Here is a 21,216-nt window from a genome sequence, read left to right on the forward strand (position 1 = left end):
GAGTTGGTGGGTCCAACTCCAGCACTGTCCCTACTCTAGAAAAATCCCTGTTAGTTGCTGATATAATAACCACCCACACCCTGGGAAAAAGTGATTGAAAACATAAACACGTCTCAGAACCAGCGATTTTATAATTTTCCTGGCACCCCTGCCTCCATGGGTAGGAGGTGGGAAAACTCTCCCCTAGGAGTGAGTTCCTGACTTTTCTCTCCCTAACCTATTGCTTACTAGTATATTAAAAGACTTTGGTTCATTGACTGTACATTAGCAGCACCATGGACAATCACTTGTTATGTTTAAAATTTGCAGTTATGTTGGTGTCATTTTCTTGTAGTTCTTGAGCTTTTAAAGATTAGTTAGATCTCAAACAGCAATCTAAGCGCGTGCGCACATGCACAAATTAGGAGTAGACCATTCGGCTCCTCAAGCCTGCTCCGCCATTTGATATCATGGCTGATCTCATTGTGGTCTCAACTGCACTTTCTTGTCTGTCTCCCATGATCCTCAACTCCCTTGCCAATCAAAAAACCTAATTCAGCCTTAAATATGTTCAGTGACTCAGCCTCCACTGCTCTCTGGGGAAGAGAATTCCGCAGACTAACAACCCTCAGAAAAGATTTCTCATCTCAGCCTTAAGTGAGAGACCCCTAATTTTTAAGCTGTGCCTCCTAAATCTAGATTCCCCCCTCTCATCATCTACCCTGTCAAGTACCATCAGGATCTTATTTTTCAATCAGATCACCTCTCATTCTTCTAAACTATGGATACAGATCCAACCTGCTCAATATTTCCACATAACACCTGCATCCCAAGAATCAGCTGACTGAACCTTCTCCGAACTGCTAACAAATCCTCTATCCATGCTAATATGCTACCCCCAATTTTATGTAGAAACCTTTGATGTGCGTCCTTACCAAATGCTTTTTGGAAATCCAAGTACTTCACATCTACTGGTCCTCCTTGTTACCTCCTCAAAGAACTCTAATAAGTTAGTCAAACATGATTTCCCTTTCACAAAACCATGTTGACTCTGCCTGACCTTTCTTGAAGAGGCGTTACATTTATGATTTCCCAATCCACTGAGACCTTGCCTGAATCTAGGGATTACTCACCGATACTATTACTGGGATTATCAACTCATTACTGGTGAAATCTATTTAATAATGATTCCTGAAACTTTAATCAAACTTTCAATGGCAATACAACCGAAAGACTTCATAATGTGTGTAGATCATTTACAGCCATAAACCTAATCCTCACTTTCAACAGTGAACTGAATCCTGATCAGATTGGCTTTCTCTAACTGATCCCACTAACAGTTACATGCAAGCAACTTAATTTTAACAACCACCAGATTAAATACACACTTATTAGCCAACAGGAAACAGTAGGGATAGATGGATTATTTCCAGGTTAGCAAACTGTAACTAGTAGAATGCCACAGGGATCAGTGTTGGGGTTTCAATGGTTCTACAAGACAGAAGAATAAATTTTACCGTTAACAAGGTGTGTCCACCTATTATGCTCTATTTTGTTTGGCTTTTCCGTGTTACGTTAGTTTTAATTCAGTTTTATTCTTCCATTCTCCAGTGTGTTTCTTGTTCTATTCTGCATCCTAGATCCCTAATTTGATCAGGTTCTCCCTTGCATTTTATTAGAATTTATACTGCATTCTATAAGGCACTTGTCTCTTGTGCTGCCAAGTTTTGGTCTCTTGCTCTATCAGATTCTATTCTCTTATTCTGTTGTCAGACCACTGGATGCTAGCAGGTATTGCATTGTATAATATCAGGTGCACTTTTTTTTATTCTGTCATATTCTGTTTTCTTGATCTATTAAGTTTAATCCTGTATTCAATCAGGCTCTGTGTTACACTATATCAGAATCTATTTTGTATTCAATTGGTTTCTATTCTTTGGTTTTATAAAGTTAAACTCTGCATTCAATCAGGTTATATTCTACATTCTATTGGGTGTTATTCTCTGATTAATATTATTTTCCAGTTATTAATATTATTGTATTTGGGCTTATTCTCTTACTCTCACTCTTGTGCTGCACACTACCATCTGTTCTGAATTCTATCAAGCTCTATTCTGTGGCATCAGATTTTATTCGCTTATTCTATTGAGGTGCATTCTGCAGTCTATTGGGGTCTATTCTGCATTCTGCCAGTTGTTACCTCTAGTGTCTCCTAGGCCTCTATCCTTGGCTTCTTCCAATTTCTCATTGACATGTGGCCCCTCGACAACATCATTCGAAAGCAAAGTGTAGTCTTCACATGCACACTGACAACACTCAGCTCTACCGCATGACCACATATCTCACCTCCTATGGGTGTTGCTAAGCTATCTGACTGCTTGTCCAACATCCAGTACTGGATAAGCAAAAAATCCCTCCAGTTAAATACTGGGAAGGCTGAAGCCATTGTCTTCAGTCCCCGTACAAATTCCATTCTGTGGCTACAACTCCATCCCTCTCCCTGGCAATAATTGAGACTAACCAGTTTGTTCACAATTTTGTTGTCACATTTGATCCCGAGGTGACCTTTTGACTAAATATTCATGCCATCACTAAGACCACCTTTTTCCACCTCCGTAACATTGCCTGACTTCGCCCCCATCTCAGATCATCAACTGCTGAAACCCTCATCTATGCTTTTGTTACCTCTAAACTTAACTATTTCAGTGTGCTTTTGGTCAGCCTGCTCCAATATACCCTCCGTAAACAAGTCATCCAAAACTCTTTTGCTCGTGTCCTTACTCGTACCAAGTTGTGTCCCCTATTGCTCCTGTGCTCGCTGACTTACTTTAGCTCCCGGTCGAGCAACACTTCAATGTCAAAATTCTCATCCTTGTTTCAAATAACTCTATGACCTTGCCTCTCCCTATCTCTGTAATCTTGTCCAGTCTTGCAACCCGCCAAGATATCTGCACTCATCTGTTTCTGGCCTCTTGAGGATCCCTGATTTTAATTGCTGCACTATTGGTGGCTGTGCCGACAGCTGCCTAGGGATTAAACTCTGAAATTCTCTTCTTGAACCTCTCCACCCTTCTTTAAGATTTTCCTTCCTCTTTAAAAAGCTTTTGACCAACTGCCCTAATATCACTTTATGTGACTCATGTGTCAAATTTTGCATTATAATGCTCCTGTGATTGTGCCTAGGGATTGTTTTTATTATTTATTCTTTCATGGGATGTGGACGTCATTGACAAGGACAGCATTTGTTGCCCATCCCTAATCGCCCTTAAGATTTAAAATGCTGTGGATCTGGAGTCGCACGTAGGCCAGACCAGGCATATTTTCTTCCCTAAGGGATATTGGTGAACCAGGTGGGTTTTTACTGAAAGTAGCTTTCAATTCCAGGTTTTATTAATGGAATTTAAATTCCACCAGCTGCCGTGATGGGATTTGAACCTGTGTCCCCAGAGCATTAGCCTGGCTTTCTGGTCTAGTGACATTACAACTACGCCACAGGCTCTCCCCTAATACAATAAAGGCATTAGACAAATAAAAGTTGTTAACAAAAACAAAAATACCTGGAAAAACTCAGCAGGTCTGGCAGCATCTGCGGAGAGGAACACAGTTAACGTTTCGAGTCCGAATGACCCTTCAACAGAACTAAGTAAAAATAGAAGAGGTGAAACATAAGCTGGTTTAAGGGGGGGTGGGACAAGTAGAGCTGGATAGATGGCCAATGATAGGTGGAGATAACCAAAAGATGTCACAGACAAAAAGACAAAGAGGTGTTGAAGGTGGTGATGTTATCTAAGGAATGTGCTAATTAAGGGTAGAAAGCAGGACAAGCAAGGTACAGATTGCCCTAGTGGGGGTGGGGTGGGGTGAAGGAATCAAAAAAGGCTAAAAGGTAGAGATAAAACAATGGATGGAAATACATTTAAAAATAATGGAAATAGGTGGGAAAAGAAAAATCTATATAAATTATTGGAAAAAAGGGGGGGGGATCGGAAAGGGGGTGGGGATGGAGGAGAGCGTTCATGATCTAAAATTGTTGAACTCAATATTCAGTCCGGAAGGCTGTAAAGTGCCTAGTCGGAAGATGAGGTGCTGTTCCTCCAGTTTGCGTTGAGCTTCACTGGAACGATGCAGCAAGCCAAGGAATGACATGTGGGCATAAGAGCAGGGTGGAATGTTGAAATGGCAAGCGACCGACTAGGCATTTTACAGCCTTCCGGACTGAATATTGAGTTCAACAATTTTATATCGTGAACTCTCAGAGTAGCTAAAATAAATGTTGGTCCATTAGAGGAAGAGATAGATGAAATTGTCATGGGAAATGAAGAAATGAATCACAGAATCACACAGTGCAAAAGGGGCCCTTCGGCCCATCGAGTCTGCACCGATAGGTGAGAAACACCTGACCTACCTACCTAATCCCATTTACCAGCACTTGGCCCATAGCCTTGAATGTTATGATGTGCCAAGTGCTCATCCAGATACTTTTTAAAGGATGTGAGGCAACCCGCCTCCACCACCCTCCCAGGCAGCGCATTCCAGACCGTCACCACCCTCTGGGTAAAAATGTTTTTCCTCACATCCCCCTGAACCTCCTGCCCCTCACCTTGAACTTGTGTCCCCTCATGACTGACCCTTCAACTAAGGGGAACAGCTGCTCCCTATCCACCCTGTCCATGCCCCTCATAATCTTGTAAACCTCGATCAGGTCGCCCCTCAGTCTTTTCTGCTCCAGTGAAAACAACCCATGTCCATCCAACCTCTCTTCATAACTTAAATGTTTCATCCCAGGAAACATCCTGGTGAATCTCCTCTGCACCCTCTCCAGTGCAATCACATCCTTCCTATAATGTGGCGACCAGAACTGCACACAGTACTCCAGCTGTGGCCTCACCAAGGTTCTATTCAACTCCAACATGACCTCCCTACTTTTGTAATCTATGCCTCGATTGATAAAGGCATGTGTCCCATATGACTTTTTCACCACCCCACTAACATGCCCCTCTGCCTTCAGAGATCTATGGACACACACGCTAAGGTCCCTTTGTTCCTCAGAACTTCTTAGTGTCATGCCATTCATTGAATACTCCCTTGTCAAATTACTCTTTCCAAAGTGTATCACTTCACACTTTTCGGGGTTAAATTCTATCTGCCGCTTGTCAGCCCATTTGACCATCCCGTCTATATCTTCCTGTAGCCCAAGAAACTCAACCTCACTTTTAACCACCCAGCCAATCTTTGTGTCGTCCGCAAACTTATTAATCCTACCCCCCACATAGTCATCTACGTCATTTATATAAATGACGAATAGTAGGGGACCGAGCACAGATCCATGTGGTACGCCACTGGACACTGGTTTCCAGTCACTAAAGCAGCCTTCTGTCATCACCCTCTGTCTCTTACAACTAAGCCAATTTTGAACCCACCTTATCAAATTACCCTGTATCCCATGTGCATTTGCTTTCTTTATAAGTCTCCCATGTGTGGGACCTTGTCAAAGGCTTTGCTGAAATCCATATAAACGACATCAACTGCACTACCCTCATCTACACACCTGGTCACCTCCTCAAAAAATTCAATCAAAATGAAGAAATATGTTGTGTCTGCCTTCACAGTAGAAGACACAAATTACATACCAGGTATAGGGTACCAAAGAGCTAACAAGCATGAGGAGCTTAAGATAATTAACATCAGTGGAGAAAGTGAATTGAAGAAATTTAAGGGACTAAAAGCTGACAAATCCCCAGGACCTGACGGCCCACATTCTAGGGTTCTAAAAGAGGTAGCTATGGAAATAGTGGGTGCATTGGTTATGATTTTCCAAAATATATTGATTCTGGAATGGTCCTAGCAAATTGGAAATTAGCAGATGTAATACTGTGATTCAAGAAAGGAGGGAGAAAGAAAACAGGGAACTACAGGCTATTAGCCTGACAACAACAACTTCTTGATTCTCTTCCCACGCCTAGCGACACATGAGGCAGATGAAGCACATGCTTACATCTGTTTTTGCACCGTTTTTCCTGGAATAGGTCTCCAGCCTGTCTCTAGAGGCTATAGCTGAAGGGGGACCACTCTACATCAAGCATGGCTGACCCAGGAGACTTTCCCTTTCTTACCACCTGCCATGAGTGCATTGAAAGGATTTACAGGTTGATAATCAACCTGTTGGTCATGTTATGAATTCATATTTCATGACCATCAAGTCCAGGTGTGGGACTTGAACCTGGAGCTTTGGGGTCATAGATAGGGAGGCTACTGTGTCACAAGACCCCCTCTAACTTGATATCAGTTGTAGGGAAAATCCTGGATCAATAATGAAGGAAGTCATAACAATGCACTTTAAAGGTTTTATGAAAGGGAAATCATATTTGACAACTTTATTAGAGCTTTTTGTGGATGTAATTAGGAATATAGATAAAATAGATGTATTATCTTTTGATTTCCAAAAGGCAAGATAAGGAGGCTTGGAGTTGGGGTTAATATATTAGCATGGATTGACGATTGGTTAATGGACAGGATGCAAAATGCAGGGATAAACAGCATGTTTTCAAGTTGGTATACTCTAACTAATGGAAGCATCAGTGCTGGAACTTAAGCTACTTACAATTTATATTAATGCTTATACAAAGAGACCGAGTTTGTTGATTATTTAAAACTAGGTGAGAATGTAAACTGTGAGGAGGACACAAAGAGGCTGCAAAGGCAACAAGTTTGCAGATGGAGTATAATGTGGGGAGGTGTGAGTCATTCACTTTGGTAGTAAGGATAGAAAAGCAGAATTTAAAAGACATGGAACTTCCAGATGTTGATGTGACACTTGGGTGTACTTGTACATAAAGTTAACATGCAAGTACAGCAAACAATTAGGAAGGCAGATAGCACGTTGGCCTTTTATTGCAAGGTGTTTGGGGTACAAGATGAAGGAAGTCTTGTTACAATTGAACGGGACTTTGGTGAGGCCACATCTGTTGTAGTGTGCTAGTTTAATTGGTTTCTATATTTGAGGAAGGATATACTTATTTGGAGGTGGTATAACAAAGGTTTACTTTACTGTTTCCTAGGTTGAGGGTTGTCCTATGACGAAAGGCTGAGTAAATTGGATCTATCGTCTGTGGTGTTTTGAAGAATGAGAGGTGATCTCATTGAAGCACACAAGATTCTGAAGGGGCTTGACAGGGCAGACAGCTGAGAGGTTGTTTCTGCTGGCTGGAGGATCTAAAGCATGAGGCACAGTCTCAGGATAAGGTCAACTATTTAGGACTGAGATGATGAGAAACTTCTTCACTCAAGGGTTTGAATCTTTTGAATTGCTATCCCCAAAGGGGTATATTAAAGGCTGAGATAGATTTTTGGTCCCTGAGGGAATAAAGGGATATGAGGAGTAGGCAGGAAAGCAGAGTTGGTGCAATAGATTAGCCTTAATCGTATTGAATGGCCCAGATATGGTCTACTTCTGCTCCCATTTCTTATGTTCTATTGTACATTCTGTCAAGGTTCACCCTGGACTTTATTGGGGTTCCGATCTACATTCTATTAGATTTTTTTCCCTGTTATTCCATTATGAATTTTTCTGCATTTCTTCATGTTCTGTTCTGCTTTCGGCCGATGTCTGTTCTGCACTGGGGTGTTTACCGCCTTCTCCTGTCAGTTTCCATGTTTATTTTATCATTATTTTCTGCATGATGTAATGCAGATGCTTCTCCCGCTCTACGCTGCGGCTTTATGCATTCTATTCGAATTGTTCTGTCAGGTGAACTTCTATATTCGGTCAGGTTTTATCCTCTGTCCATTTGGTTCGGGTTCCGGTTGAGTGCCGCAGCCTCTTCACCTCCCTCCCAGTGCTCGGCCACAGGTCCGAGCGCTCCGGGTCAGGCCAGGCCGGGCCGGGCCGCCATCTTCCCGCTCCCCACATTCCGCCCGGACGGGATTGACCGGCGCACACAGGAAGATGGTGGCCCTCAGGGAAGCAGGAAGCAGCGGCCAAGGGACGAAGGGAAGATATACCAGGTTTCTAACTTTCTAATTCCTCCCTCATCCCATTCCCATCAACTTGTCAGGTTTACTCCCGCCCTCCAGAAGATAAAACCAGGTCATTGTCTCAGTCATGCTGATAAATCCCGCAGCTTAAACCACTACGCAGCCAGTGTGTTTGTTCAACGGGTTTAGGTTGAACCCCCCCCCCCCCCCCCCCGGGGGCATATCAGGCAGCCCCTTTAATAGAAGGAAGAGCGGAGTGAGTGATGGAGAGAGGAGCTTCCCAGACAGCCCGAGAGACCGACGCTGGCGCCTCTCTCTCTCTCACACACACACAGACACAGAGCGGGTGCCGCTGTCAGTCGCCGGTAACCATGGCTCTGGATTCCCCGCTAACCCCGAGCCTTCCTGGCCCGCTCCATCCTCAGCTGGGCGGAGAGGCCGCCCCAGTCCCCAGGAGGGGGAACTGCCGCCTACAGCCGGAGCACGGGAGCTTTACCGGGAGGTCGTAGCATTTTTTTTTTTGTGTTGCTGTTGCTTTTCTTCATTTGTCTGCCTTGTGTTTGCAGGTTCCCAGAGATCTGCTTTTTTCAAGAAACAAAGTGTTCAAATGTCCGACAAGTGTAGTGAGCTGCGACTGGTAAGGGAAATCTGGGTTGTCAGTATTTATGTATACTATATATGCGCCTGTGTATGGGGGTTTACACATTTATAACGGTTCCAAGGCAACCTACGTTGGAATGTTAATACGTCTTGCAATGTCAAAGCGAACATAAAACCTTTTTAGGCTCACGACGATAGTGACGTTTCGAGTAATTAATTTCTTTGGGTACATCTAACTTTTTTTTGAGCTTGCATTAATTTATGCTGTGCAATGGTGTCTTTACAACATGAAAAAATGTTTACGTTTCTACTGTGCAGCTATACAAAGTTAATAGCTATTGCCTATTATTGTGTTCTGCCACACTAGATGGCATTTGCAACGTCGCACTTAGACCATTATACTTCCATTACATTATGTACATTATATTCCAATCTTGCTGTCTACTGGCTATTTAAAACTGAAACCTCACCTTATTCTAGATAGTAATATTTTTTGAGCAAGGTCGATACTTGCAATAAGCGAAACCACTGTTATTGAAATGGATATGAAATAGCTTAAGTTTGAGTTTTGGAAATCAGATTTTTAAAAAGAGTTAAATATTCCTCATCCCAGTACAGTGTGCCATTGTAAAACGTTTGTAATTTCTTTTGGTCTGGTACTCTATACTAGTATACTCTACCTCCTACTTCATATGGACTAAATATTATCTAAAAATAGGTCAAGTTGCAGGTGATCTCAAATGTGCTGCAGTCTTTTTGGTCCACTGAAGTTTGCTGCTTAATTCATTAACAATTTACATTAACATACTACCTTGGCATCATGACAATTCTCCTCTTCCACAAATAATGCTAGAGTAGCAAGTAAATAATCCTTCTGTTCAATTGTAAAGCTCCCATGATCTAAAGAGCCATGCACATTTTTACAGCTTCTTAAACGCATGAACTGGTAATGAAAGTAGCTAGGCAACTGGAGTAATAGTGACTCCAAGTGGTATACCAGAACAAAGGTAACCAGCTTGTCCTCTCCTCAATGAGGCAGATACCCTCACTTAGGTTAGCTTTAATGGAGCCAAAACATTTAAAATATAATGTGCTGATGTTTCTCAGCACTTTCATTATTTAAATAGGGATACAGATTTTGTGTTAATGCGTAACTGGCAGAAAGTGTGGCAAATGCCATCAAGGATCTAATGTTTACTGTTCAAAGGAGATGTTTATTTTCAAGTAATGCTGCAATTTCACAAGGTTAGTTTGTAGAATGTTCTTGATTTTTGAAGACAGTTGGTGCTAATGTTTTGGTGCTCTTTTTTTCCCCAATTTCTCGTTTTACTTAGTTCAAATGTTTGCAGTTGCAAATAAGAAAGCTAATAAATCTTTTTACCTAAAATTTTAAGTGCAATTTCTAGAGGTTTCTGTACGTTATAACCAAAGATTTTTATTGTATCATGTGGCCACCATTTCTGAATGCATCATTACTGCTAGTTAAATGATTCTGAATCATTAAACTCCACAGAAAGACACGTTCATTTTTTTGGGGTCATATTGCATCAGTGAAGCACAGAAAATAAATCTGAAATGAACAAAGCTTTATATTCTTTCTTCTCTACACATTTGATCAAACTTTTATAAATATTGTTGTTTGTGCAAATAAATCAAATTATGTGGCCCAGTAAATTATCTTAAAAGAAAAACTTGCATTGTATAGCACCTTTAATGGGCTCAGGGTGGCCCAAAGTGTTTTACAATTAAGTACTATTGAGCTGTAGTCATGTTTGGACTTTGTGAAACATAGCAGCTAATTTGCACAGAGCAAGGCCTTAGACATGCAATGTGATAAAGACCAGATAAACTGTTTTAATGATATTGAGGGGAAAATATTGATCAGTACATTGGAGAGAACTCCCCCTTTTTTTTTTAGATAGTGCCATGCGACCTTTTACATCCACCTAGGAGGGCGAATGAATACTCAGTCTTCCAAATGAGAAGTTAAACTGTGCCAGCGTCAGAGCAGTGCTGCGCTGAAGTATCATTCTAGATTATGTGCTCAAGTCTTTGGAATGGAGCTTGAACCCATAATTTCTCACTTTGATGTGAGTGTGCTCCCACTGCAGTTAAAGTACTTTTTTTCCCCCTTCTGGAACTGGTTTAGACCATTGCCACAATTTACAGTTGTAATTAGGTGTCATTTTTTCTTGATCACTCAGTTTTTTTTACTCAAAATGGTTCACTTATGTGCATTTTCAGAACCTTTAGAAGCAATTGATATTTATGTTGACAAAGTTGATGTGCCATTTTCTTCCAGCTTTTCATCAGTTCAGTTTTTACAGTAAACCTATGCTCTCTAATAAATTCAGTCATTAAGATGGTGGAGGAATATGGATTTTTGAAACCTATTTGCTATATAACCATGCTGTGAAAGTCAGTCATTTTTAACAAGAAAGCAACTTGTACATGGTAATAGCATTTGGCTATCTTTGGCTTTTCATTTTCCTTACGATGTGCACTTGTCATTTCCATTTTCAGTCTATCTGTTGGTTTCATGCTCCACTATCTTTTGGTTAATTGCCTGATGTTCTGGTTTTGCTAGGCCTCTGATCTGTTTTCATTTTGGATTCTGTTCAGTGGATGCAGCCTCATTTGAAAGTAAATAGTGCTTCGACTATGAAGACAAGCCTTACAAAAAGTAATATGAATCTCCACAAATAATTCTGTGAAGCACAGAATTTATTTTATCTGGTTATGTCAACTAGCTTTGTTTAGTTTTTGTATTCTGAATCAGCCTTGGATGATTCCTGCTTACAATGTTTTAAAATAGAGTCTAATATGTAACAATGAAAGTATGTGGATACCCTTGCTAAGTCGAGAATATGCTGGTCCATTGAAGGATATCAGCATAAACATATTAACTTTTTTTTATTTCATTTTAATTGAGTTTAAGTATTTCTGTACTTATATTGTATTGCATACATAAGTGTTGAGCATGTGGAAATCCAATGTCACTGTTAAGATAAACTAAGAAATTGAAAGTTAGGTCTGTTTTCCTTGTAGAGAAAAAGTTTTAGAGGTTACCTAAGTTTCAAGATGATAGGTTTTGATAGGGTAGATAGAGGAAAAATTATTCTGTCTGATAAGTGGTTGGATAACCAGAGGTCAAAAATTTAAAATCATTGGCAATAGACCTAGAGGGGAGATGAGAGAGTTTTTCACTGAGTTGTTGGGACCTGGAATGCCCAGTCTGAGAAGATGGTGGAAACTGACAACGTTAAAAATTTCAAAAGAAAGTTGGACAAGCATTTAAGGGATGAAGAACCTAAAAGGTTACAGTTAAAAAGCAGAGATGTCGGACTAAGGACAACTTCTTTTAAAGAGCCAGCATGGACACAGTGGGCTGAATGACATTCTTCTGTGCTGTAAGTTTCTATAATTCTTGTATGCCCACTAGTCTAATGTCTGTTGTGGGGAAGTTAATAGAATTTATTATTAGGGACAGAGTGACGAAGTACTTGGACATATGAACTGATCTGAGAGAACCAGCATGGATTTGTAAGTGGTAAATCACATGTAATTAACCTAGTTGAATTTTTTTGAGGAGCTCCTCAAAATCTCTCTTTAGATAAGAGAGGTTCTATGGATGTAAATTTTATGGACTTTTTAAAAGGTATTGATAAGGGTTCTATATAAGGGATTGCTGAGAAAAAAAGAGAGCACATGGAATTGGAGGCAACTAATTGGCACAAGTAAGGAACTGGTTAAGCGGTAAAAGGCAGAACAGTGATAATGAGTGTATACTCTCCAGTTGACATGAATTGAATTGTGGTTTCCCAGGTTTCTCTACTGGGGCCTCAGCTTTTCACTATGGTTTAGGTGACTTGGATGAAGGAATGTTCCGCCATATATCCAGATTTGCTGATGACACCAAGTTAGTTTGCACCATAAATAGTGTAGATAGTATACTTGCCTTTATTAGCTGAGGCATAGAATACAAGAGCAGGGAGGTTATGCTGGAACTGTATAAAATGCTGGTTAGGCCACAACTGGAATACTGTGTGCAGTTCTGGCCACTCCATTATAGGAAGGATGTGATTGCACTGGAGAGAGTGCAGAGGAGATTTACCTGGATGCTGCCTGGGCTGGAGGGCCTGGGCTATGAGGAAAGATTGGATAGGCTGGGGTTGTTTTCCTTGGAGCAGCAAAGGTTGAGAGGGGACCTGATAAAGGTATATAAGATTATGAGGGTCATAGATAGGTGGATAGGAAGGCACTTTTTCCATTAGTAGAGGGGTCAATAACCAGGGGGCATAGATTTAAGGCAATGGGTAGAAGGCTAAGAGTGGAGCTGAGAAGAAACTTTTTCACCTAGAGGGTGGTGGGAGTCTGGAACTCACTGCCTGAAAAGGTGGTTGAGTCAGAAACTCATAATATTTAAGAAATATTTAGATATTCACTTGCGTCGCCGTAGTCTCCAGGGCTATGGGCCAAGCGCTGGAAAATGGGACTAGTGTAGACTGGTGTGGACATGATGGGCCGAATGGCCATCTCCTATGCTGTAAACGTCTGTGAGGAGCAGATATTTCCAAAGCAACATTAATGAGCGGGTAAAACTGACAGTTGTAGTCCACTGTGTAGAAATGTGGGATCATCCACTTCTGATCCAAACAGATTAAAATAGCTTCTGAATGACAAGAAGCTAGGAACTGTAGGTGAGTAGAGAGATTTAGGGGTCCATATAGAAATTACAAAAATCTAGTACATACATGCATACATGCATTCCTAATATATGAATTAGGAGCAGAAGGCAGCCATTCGGCTCCTCGAACCTGCTCCACCATTTGTTAAGATCACGGCTGATCTGATTGTGCCCTCAACTCTGTTTTTCTGTCTATCCCCTCCCTTGTCAATCAAGAATCTATCTAACTCACCCTTAAAAATATTCAATGACACTGCTATCTGGGGAAGGGAACTCCACAGACCTGCTGAGAGAGAAAGTTCTCCTCCTCCTCTGTCTTGAATGGGAAACCCCTTATTTTTAAACTGTGCCCCTTAGTTCTAGTCTCTTCCACAATGGGAAGCATCCTTTCAGTATCCGCCCTGTCAAGTCCCCTCAGAATCTTATATGTTTCAATAAAATCACCTCTCATTCTCCTTATCTCTAATAGATACAGGCCCAACCTGTCTTTCCTCATGAGATAACCCCTTCATCCTGGGAATGAGTTGAGTGAACCTTCTCTGAACTGTTTCTAATGTAATTATACCCTTTCTTAAGTAAGGAGACCAAAACTGTGCATGGTGCTCTAGATGTGGTCTCACCAATACCCTGTGCAACTGTAGCAAAACTTTCCTCCTACTTATACTCAATTCCCCTTGCAATAAACAACATTCCATTTATATTCCTAATCACTTGCTGTACCTGCATACTTTGGTGATTTATGTGCTAGGGCACCCAGATCCCTCTACCTCAAGAGTTCTGCAATCTATACAAATATATAGGTGTATAGGTTAAAAAAAATTAAAAGCCTCATGGAGTGTTGGCCTTTACTCATGAGGATTGGTATAGAAAGTTTTGTTTTTTGGTTATTTGAAGCTATGGTTAGATTCCATTCAGAGAATTGTGTTCAGTTTGGGCACTGCACCTCAGGAAGGAAATATTGACCATGGAGGAGGTGCAGTGCAGATTCAACAGAATGATGCCAGAGCTACAAGAGTGAAATCTTGAGAATAGGCTGCATAGACTAGGCTTTTGTATACCCTTGAGTATAGAACATTAAAGGATGATCTAATTGAGGTATTTAAGATAATTAAAGGATTTGATAGTGTAGATAGAGAGAAACTATTTAATCTGAGGAAATCCAGAACAAGGGCCATAACCTTAAAATTGCAGGGTTGATGTCATGAAGCATTTCTAACATGCCAGCCACGGCTCAGTTGGTAGCATTCTCGCATCTATGTCAGAAGGTTGTCCCACTCTGGAGACTTGAGCACAAAACTCCAGGCTGACGCACTTACGCTACACTGTTGAAAACAGCGTTTTTCAGATGAGACATTAAACCGAGGCCTGCCTTCCATGTCAGGTGCACATAAAAGTTCCCATGGCACTATTTCAAAGAAGAGCAGGGGTGTTATTCACAGTGTGCTGGCAAATATTTATCCCTCAGTAAATATCACAAAAAGTAATATCTGGTCATTAGCTCATTGCTGTTTTGGGAATTTGCTGTGTGAATATTGGCTGCCATGCTTCCTACATTACAGCAGTGGCTTCTCTTCAAAAGTCCTTCATTGGCTGTAAAGTGCTCTGAGATGTCCCTCGATTGTGAAAGGCACTATATAAATGTAAGCCTTTCTTCACACAAAGGGCAGTGGAAATGTGGAATTCTCTTCCTTGAAAGTTTTTGAGGCTAGATTGGTTAAAAATTTCAAAACTTAGTTTAATCCAACTGAATGGCAGATTGGGCTTGAGCTGAATGGCTTACTCCTGTTCCTATATTCGATGTAGAAATTGTGTTCTATGTTGTCAATACAACATCAGTATTCCACTAGCGTCATGATCAGTATTTTGTTAATGTGATCTAAATATATACTTCGTCTTAATTATTTTGTTTGTCATTTGTTGTCGATAATTCATGAACACCTTTTTGCCCCAGGTTTTGTAATAGACAGTTTGTTTTAGACTTTGTGAAGCTTTAGTTGCTTAAATGTCATGATAATCCACCTCTGATGGGAGGCTTTTATTTGGTCCTTCACCATCTGACATGTGGTTTTAATCAGGTTGTGTACCCACTTCAATTTTAATCTCCACATTTTCCCAATTTGTCAATGGCATTTTTCAGGCAACTAAAATGGAGGTAATGTCAGCATAAGTTTTTTTTTTTCATTTGTCTACATAATGTCACTGGATCTCCTGGAACTGCCAACACTAAACAAGGTTTTTACATCACAAAATTTTTGTACCTATTTGATGATAAAGGTACACTTCTAAAGGTGCTGTATCTTAGAATTATGTACAATTTGCAACATGGAAACAGGCTACGTGGCCCAAATGATGCAGGAAGGATATTCCCGATGGTGGGGGAGTCCAGAACCAGGGTCACAGTCTGAGGATACGGGGTAGACCATTTAGGTCTGAGATGAAGAGAAATTTCTTCATCCAGAGAGCGGTGAGCCTGTGGAATTCGCAACCACATAAAGTAGTTGAGGCCAAAACATTGTATGTCTTCAAGAAGGAGTTAGATATAGCTCTTGGGGCGAAAGGGATCAAAGGATATGGGGAGAAAATGGGAGCAGGCTATTGAGTTGGATGACCAGCCATGATCATAATGAATGGCGGAGCAGGTTCGAAGGGCTGAATGGCCTACTCCTACCCATTTTCTATGTTTCTATGATGTTGGTGTTTATTTTTCCAGACGGGTAACCTACCACAGCTTAGTATATCTCACCTCTCAACATAACCTTCCTCCTTCAATCAAGGCTGACACTACAGTGCAGTGCTGAGGGGGCATTTCACTGTTGAAGATGTAACCTGAGGTCCCATCTGACTACTCGGGTGGATGTAAAAGACTCCGTAATACTATTTCTAGAAGAGTAGGGGAGTTAGCCCCGGTGCCCTGGCAAAAGTAGATTATCTGGTCATTATCACATTGCAGTTAGTGGGAGTTTGCTGAGTGCAAATTAGCTGCCACGTTTCCTACATTGCAACAGTGACTACACTTCAAAAAATACTGCATTGGCTGTAAAGCACTTTGAGACACCCTGTGGTCATGAAAAGTGCTATATAAACTCAAGTCTTCCTTTTTTCCTTTATGCAGTTGTCTAGCTTTCCCTTAATTGCATCTATGCAATTCATCTGAACTATTCTATGTAATAGCCTTTTCACAGTCTCACCATCTGAACAAAGAAGTTTCTCCTCATTTCCTTATTGGGTGTATTAATGACTATTTTATATTTATAGCCCCTAGTTTTAGACCCCAAAACATGTGCAGTCCACACTGGCATCTCCAGGGGATACCCTCATTCTATAAGGCTGCACTTTCTAAAGTAAGAAAAGAACTTGCACTCACGTGGTGTCTTTCATGTCCTTAGATCATCTCAGAGATCTTCACTGTCAGCCTCGTGTCTTTGAAGCATAGTCACTGTTACAATAGAGGGAAACGAGACAGAATGTTTGCACATAGCAAGGCCCCCAAAGAAAAAAAGCAAAAAAAGAAATGTGACCAGGTAATCTGTTGAGGGATAAATCTTAGCCAGAACACTGGAACAACTCGCTTGTTTTCTCCAAATAATGATGTGGATTGAGTAGGCAGATGGTCTTGAATTGACATCTCATTTGAAAGACATCATCTTTGACAGTGCAGTATGTACTCAGTGCTGCCCAGAACTGTCAGGTTAGATTAAGTGCTCAAGTGTCTGGAGTGAGACTTGATCTCATTACCTTCTAACTCGCAGGTAAAAGTGCTATTAGTATCAAAGATAGTCCCAAACCCTGCAGTCATGATTTATGATCAGACTTTCTTGCCAACATTTTCCTTTATAATGTGGCAGATCAAAGTTTCTCATCAATTTTTGCTGTGCTGTTATGTTGTTCTAGACTTGAGCACTAGAAAGTTCTGTGGACTGTGCTAGTGATGGCTCTCCCTCTGTCTCTCTCTCTCTGTGTGGCGTTCCCTCTGGTGCTCGCTCGCGCTTACACTGTCTTTCTCTGGCGGTCGCTCGCACTTGCTCACTCTGGCATTCGTTCGCTCTCTGACCCTGGTTCTCTCTTTTTTTTTCTCTTTCTCTTTCTCTGGCCCTGGCTCACTCTCGCTCCCTTGCCCCGGTCCTCTGTTCTTCCAACTCTGTTGCTGCCTTGCATTCAAATAATGTGTTCACCTTGTGACCATCAACAGTGCCACAGATAGTTGAATAGTATGTAGTAAAATATACTCAATAAAAGGTTATTACAAATGCATCAATGTGCCAGGGTGAGCATTCAGTGTGAATTTTTTTTTTTCTTATTTGCCCTTTTTGTTTTTTTTCTGCATTGACTATAGGGCGGGTTAACTTTTTCTAAGACAGTAAGTGTCAACTGTCTCTTAGAGAAAACCTGATCCCTTTATCTCTAGCTCCACAAATTGGAAGACAAAGGAAAAAACCTTGAATATACTTATTTTTGGAGAGGAGGGAAGTAATTTCACTGAACTCTTTCACATTCTATTTGCCTCTTGTGGAAAATGATATTCTTGACCCTGGAGAACACAGACCCTGGACACCACCTTTTGAACCTTGAGGTTACCCTCGTTTATACTAAAAGCTTTTTCTTGTCCATATATTTCCCCCTTTAAAGTTTAAGTTGTGGAAGATTAAAGTACTGTTTGAATGATGGATGTGGAGGATTTTTGGTTAGATTTCAGTCCAACAATGTATTTTTACAAAGCCCAGCACTTGGTAATCTCCCCATGAACTTTACATCCACTTGATTACAGAACCTGAGATCCCAAAGACTTTTATTTAAGCTCTTGCATATTGACCTATTTATTATCCTTCTGCCCTGCATTACATGCACAAATGAAGGTCAGTTTGCAATGAGGTGAAGGACAGACTCCTGAAAAATACTGGATAAGTATGCATAGAAATAAACATCTCCCTTTAATTGCAGAAAAGCAAATCATAAGAGGCATTGGGTAGAAAAAATATTATTTGGGTACACTCAAAGTGTACAAGAACATAAGTTTCTTTTTAAAGGTGAGGACTGAGATAATGGAGGAAACAGTATGAATGATCTTTGATTTGTTCTCTTTTGGTGTAAAACCAGCGATCCTGGGAGAAGCAGCCAAAGTCATGGACTTAATAGACCAATGCTGCTCATTATGAAACTAAAATAATTTGATATCATAATACAAATTGAATGCATCCCTCAGAACTAAGGGAAACTGGGATAGCAGTAGACAAAGCTGAGAGGAATATGTTACAAATCTTGTTGACTACGAAACACAATTTGGTAATAACCATTCTAGTTGGACAACAATGACTCTGGTTTGGACCTGGAACCTAATGGTTTATCGTACCCAGTAAACAACTCAATGAAAACATTAAAATTGGGATGTCTAAATTTGTGAATGATGCCAGATTGTGTTCCAAGAAGGATCTATACTACTCTGATGTATTGGAACAGATGAATGGCATGCCATATGGAGAAAGTCAGATAAAATATATCACAGATAGATATAATAAATATTGTTGAACATGACAAAGCAAACAAGAAAAAACGTTACAAGCACATTCATACTATATGTTGCTTGTTAATTTAAAATGTTTGTGTGAATTACCAGAGTAAGCAGCTGAGGAACTGATGAGACTGAAGTTTTCATGCAGTCTAGTTACATTGTATTATCTCATCTTGGTTACTACTTGTGAAAAGATTAAGGTGCTGCCAAAAGGAGTAAATGAGGGACAAAAGGAGAGAATTAAGAAAGTTAGAAAAAGCAAGCAAAAATGGTAAAAAGAAAAAACAATGTCTTAAAGTATCTTTTAATCTAACGTATCATTTAGCCTACACATCTTAATGCAGTTGTTTAGAGAGAGTACGCATTATGACTCATTTGTGAGGGAGGGAATAGTGTTTCAACAAAGTGAAATGGCAGTACAGAGACTAAAAAGAGAAGTAAAGGAAGATGGGGAAAGCATTGTTATAGAACTGATATTGAATATTTAATATGCATCTGAAAGAGAATATACCATTTAAAAACTTCAGGTATATTATTGGTTTTAGACTTTGCATGATATCTCCAAATCTCCGTGTGTACAGGAAAGGTTTGATCACGATCTGGTAAAGATGAATAAGAACCATTTTGTACAATCTGATAATTGGCAGTGTTTTTCACACATTTTTATTTTGCAGTTCTTTGCAGTATAAAATCAGTTGCTACTTCAACATTGCAAATTAAAGTTAGCTATGGCAACAGTATGTGATAATATAAGATCTTGCATATAAATTGTCTTATTTGAAAACTGAAGATGCCTGTCAGCTGGCTTTAAAGATTCCAATAACGTGGGGGCTGGAGAGTGTTTCTGGTACTTTTAAGATCAGCTTTGTGACTTTTTAAAAGATGAATGCTAAGAGAAATTATGTTGTAGTTTTGTCAAGAAGCAGCAGAAAAATAGTGCCATAACTTTTACATTCAGACAGAATTTGCTGTTTGAGATTGCCTTGAGAAAGTCATCGTATTATTCTAAGCTGTTATTTTGAAGAAATTGTGCCTAGAAGACCTGCAGCGTATGTGCAGGCTGCAAGACCATGCTGGTTGCTGCGGTTACAGATATAGGTGACCAGGCTTGGCTCTCACCTTTGGTTGGTTGGAGGTCAGACATTGGAAAGGAGCAGTAATATTTTAAATTGATATTTCAATCCATTGAATCATTTGGTCCACCCACCTTCATTAAAAAATTGTTTAAAATCTACTTCAGTAGACACTAACCCATGTTTTTACAAGAATTCTGTGAGAGGAGGAGGGAATGATCTTTTTTGTCATTGAGTTTTTGGAATGAGTTCTGATAGTGTTTCAGTGTAGTATCATGACCCAATTCGGCATTCTTTTCTATTAGTAACAGCCGCACAAATGTTGGCAGGATTGTAGGTTTAAATAATGAGCACCCAAAGGGCATTAGAAATATCCTGGAATTACTATTATAAAGCTCAGGCAAAAAGTTTGAGAAATTCGAAAATTAGAGGTTGTTAGGCACTGTTCCCGGTTCTGAAATACCACAGTGGAGTGCTTAAAACTCTTGGTCATTCAAGATTTATAAATGTGGCTGAGCTAATTATTGTCATGTGAAAAAAGTGGTAGTCAGAGCAAGGAACTGCAGGATAGTAAGTTTGTATTTTCTTTTACATGGACCTGAGAGGAAACCACTCATATTTACGTTATATTAATGGTTTTCTGACATACACCTTTTGCCATGAATTGACACAAAACTGTATTAATTTGTGTTTACTATGCTTTGGGACTGTCCATGGTGCATGTTCAGTGGAATCTGTGAAATAAATGCTACAAGGCTTCATTCCACACAAAACATTTAGTCTTCGAAAGGTTCACTGATTTTAAAAAAAATAACGAAATATAATATTGAAAAGACTGTGGTTCTAAACAGCATATTTGACAAAACTAGGATCTATTTTTGACCTCTCAGCAAACAGTCTTTGATTTGATGTGAAATCATTTTAAAAATAGTTAAATACAAGTTGACTCCAAATCTAGTTTAATTTTGCAGGCAAAAGCATCTGATGCATAGCAAAGAGCAAGGCTTGGGGAATCATGAAGGAAAAAATAAATTTGGGTTCCATCTTTGCACCCTTAGTCTTGTCAGTGGATGATTTCTTGTACTTAAACTGTAGGATTGTAAAGTGTAAACACTTTTGTCACCTTTAGATTTAAAATCAGTTACTTGAGGCCAGTGGCCATTTAGAGATGAAAACTATACTCCACCCACAAAATAAGCATGTCAGTTTTACTGCTATTTCCTTTATAAGGATACAACTCTTGACTTCTCCCAGTTTAAGTTGCATTAAAGACCATCCATCAGAATTCACTTGTTCCTAAAACAATTCTTGGCTCCCCAGCACTGTGTAGTAATGGGGATGGAGTGAGTACTGATCCCAGGCTCAGTAGTAGTTTTGAAGTATGAACAGGACTATGA

General features: G+C 40.1%; 1 protein-coding gene across 8 annotated transcripts in view; it reads left to right on the forward strand.

The window, feature by feature from the left end:
- Positions 1 to 21,216, forward strand: part of atxn1a (ataxin 1a) — a 390,269-nt gene that overhangs the window by 185,714 nt on the left and 183,339 nt on the right. For 6 of the 8 annotated variants that reach the window (XM_078539207.1, XM_078539213.1, XM_078539212.1 and 3 more), the window contains one exon: positions 8,520 to 8,590. The exons of 1 other annotated variant lie outside the window; for it this stretch is intronic. The gene's annotated coding sequence lies outside the window, so the exon portion shown is untranslated. Of the gene's footprint in view, positions 1 to 7,845; positions 7,984 to 8,519; positions 8,591 to 21,216 lie in introns of those variants that run through there. One more of the 8 variants, XM_078539208.1, reaches the window with a different exon arrangement.

This window comes from Cetorhinus maximus, chromosome 3 (genome assembly GCF_964194155.1).
Source record: "Cetorhinus maximus chromosome 3, sCetMax3.hap1.1, whole genome shotgun sequence".
Taxonomy (NCBI): Eukaryota; Metazoa; Chordata; class Chondrichthyes; order Lamniformes; family Cetorhinidae; genus Cetorhinus; species Cetorhinus maximus.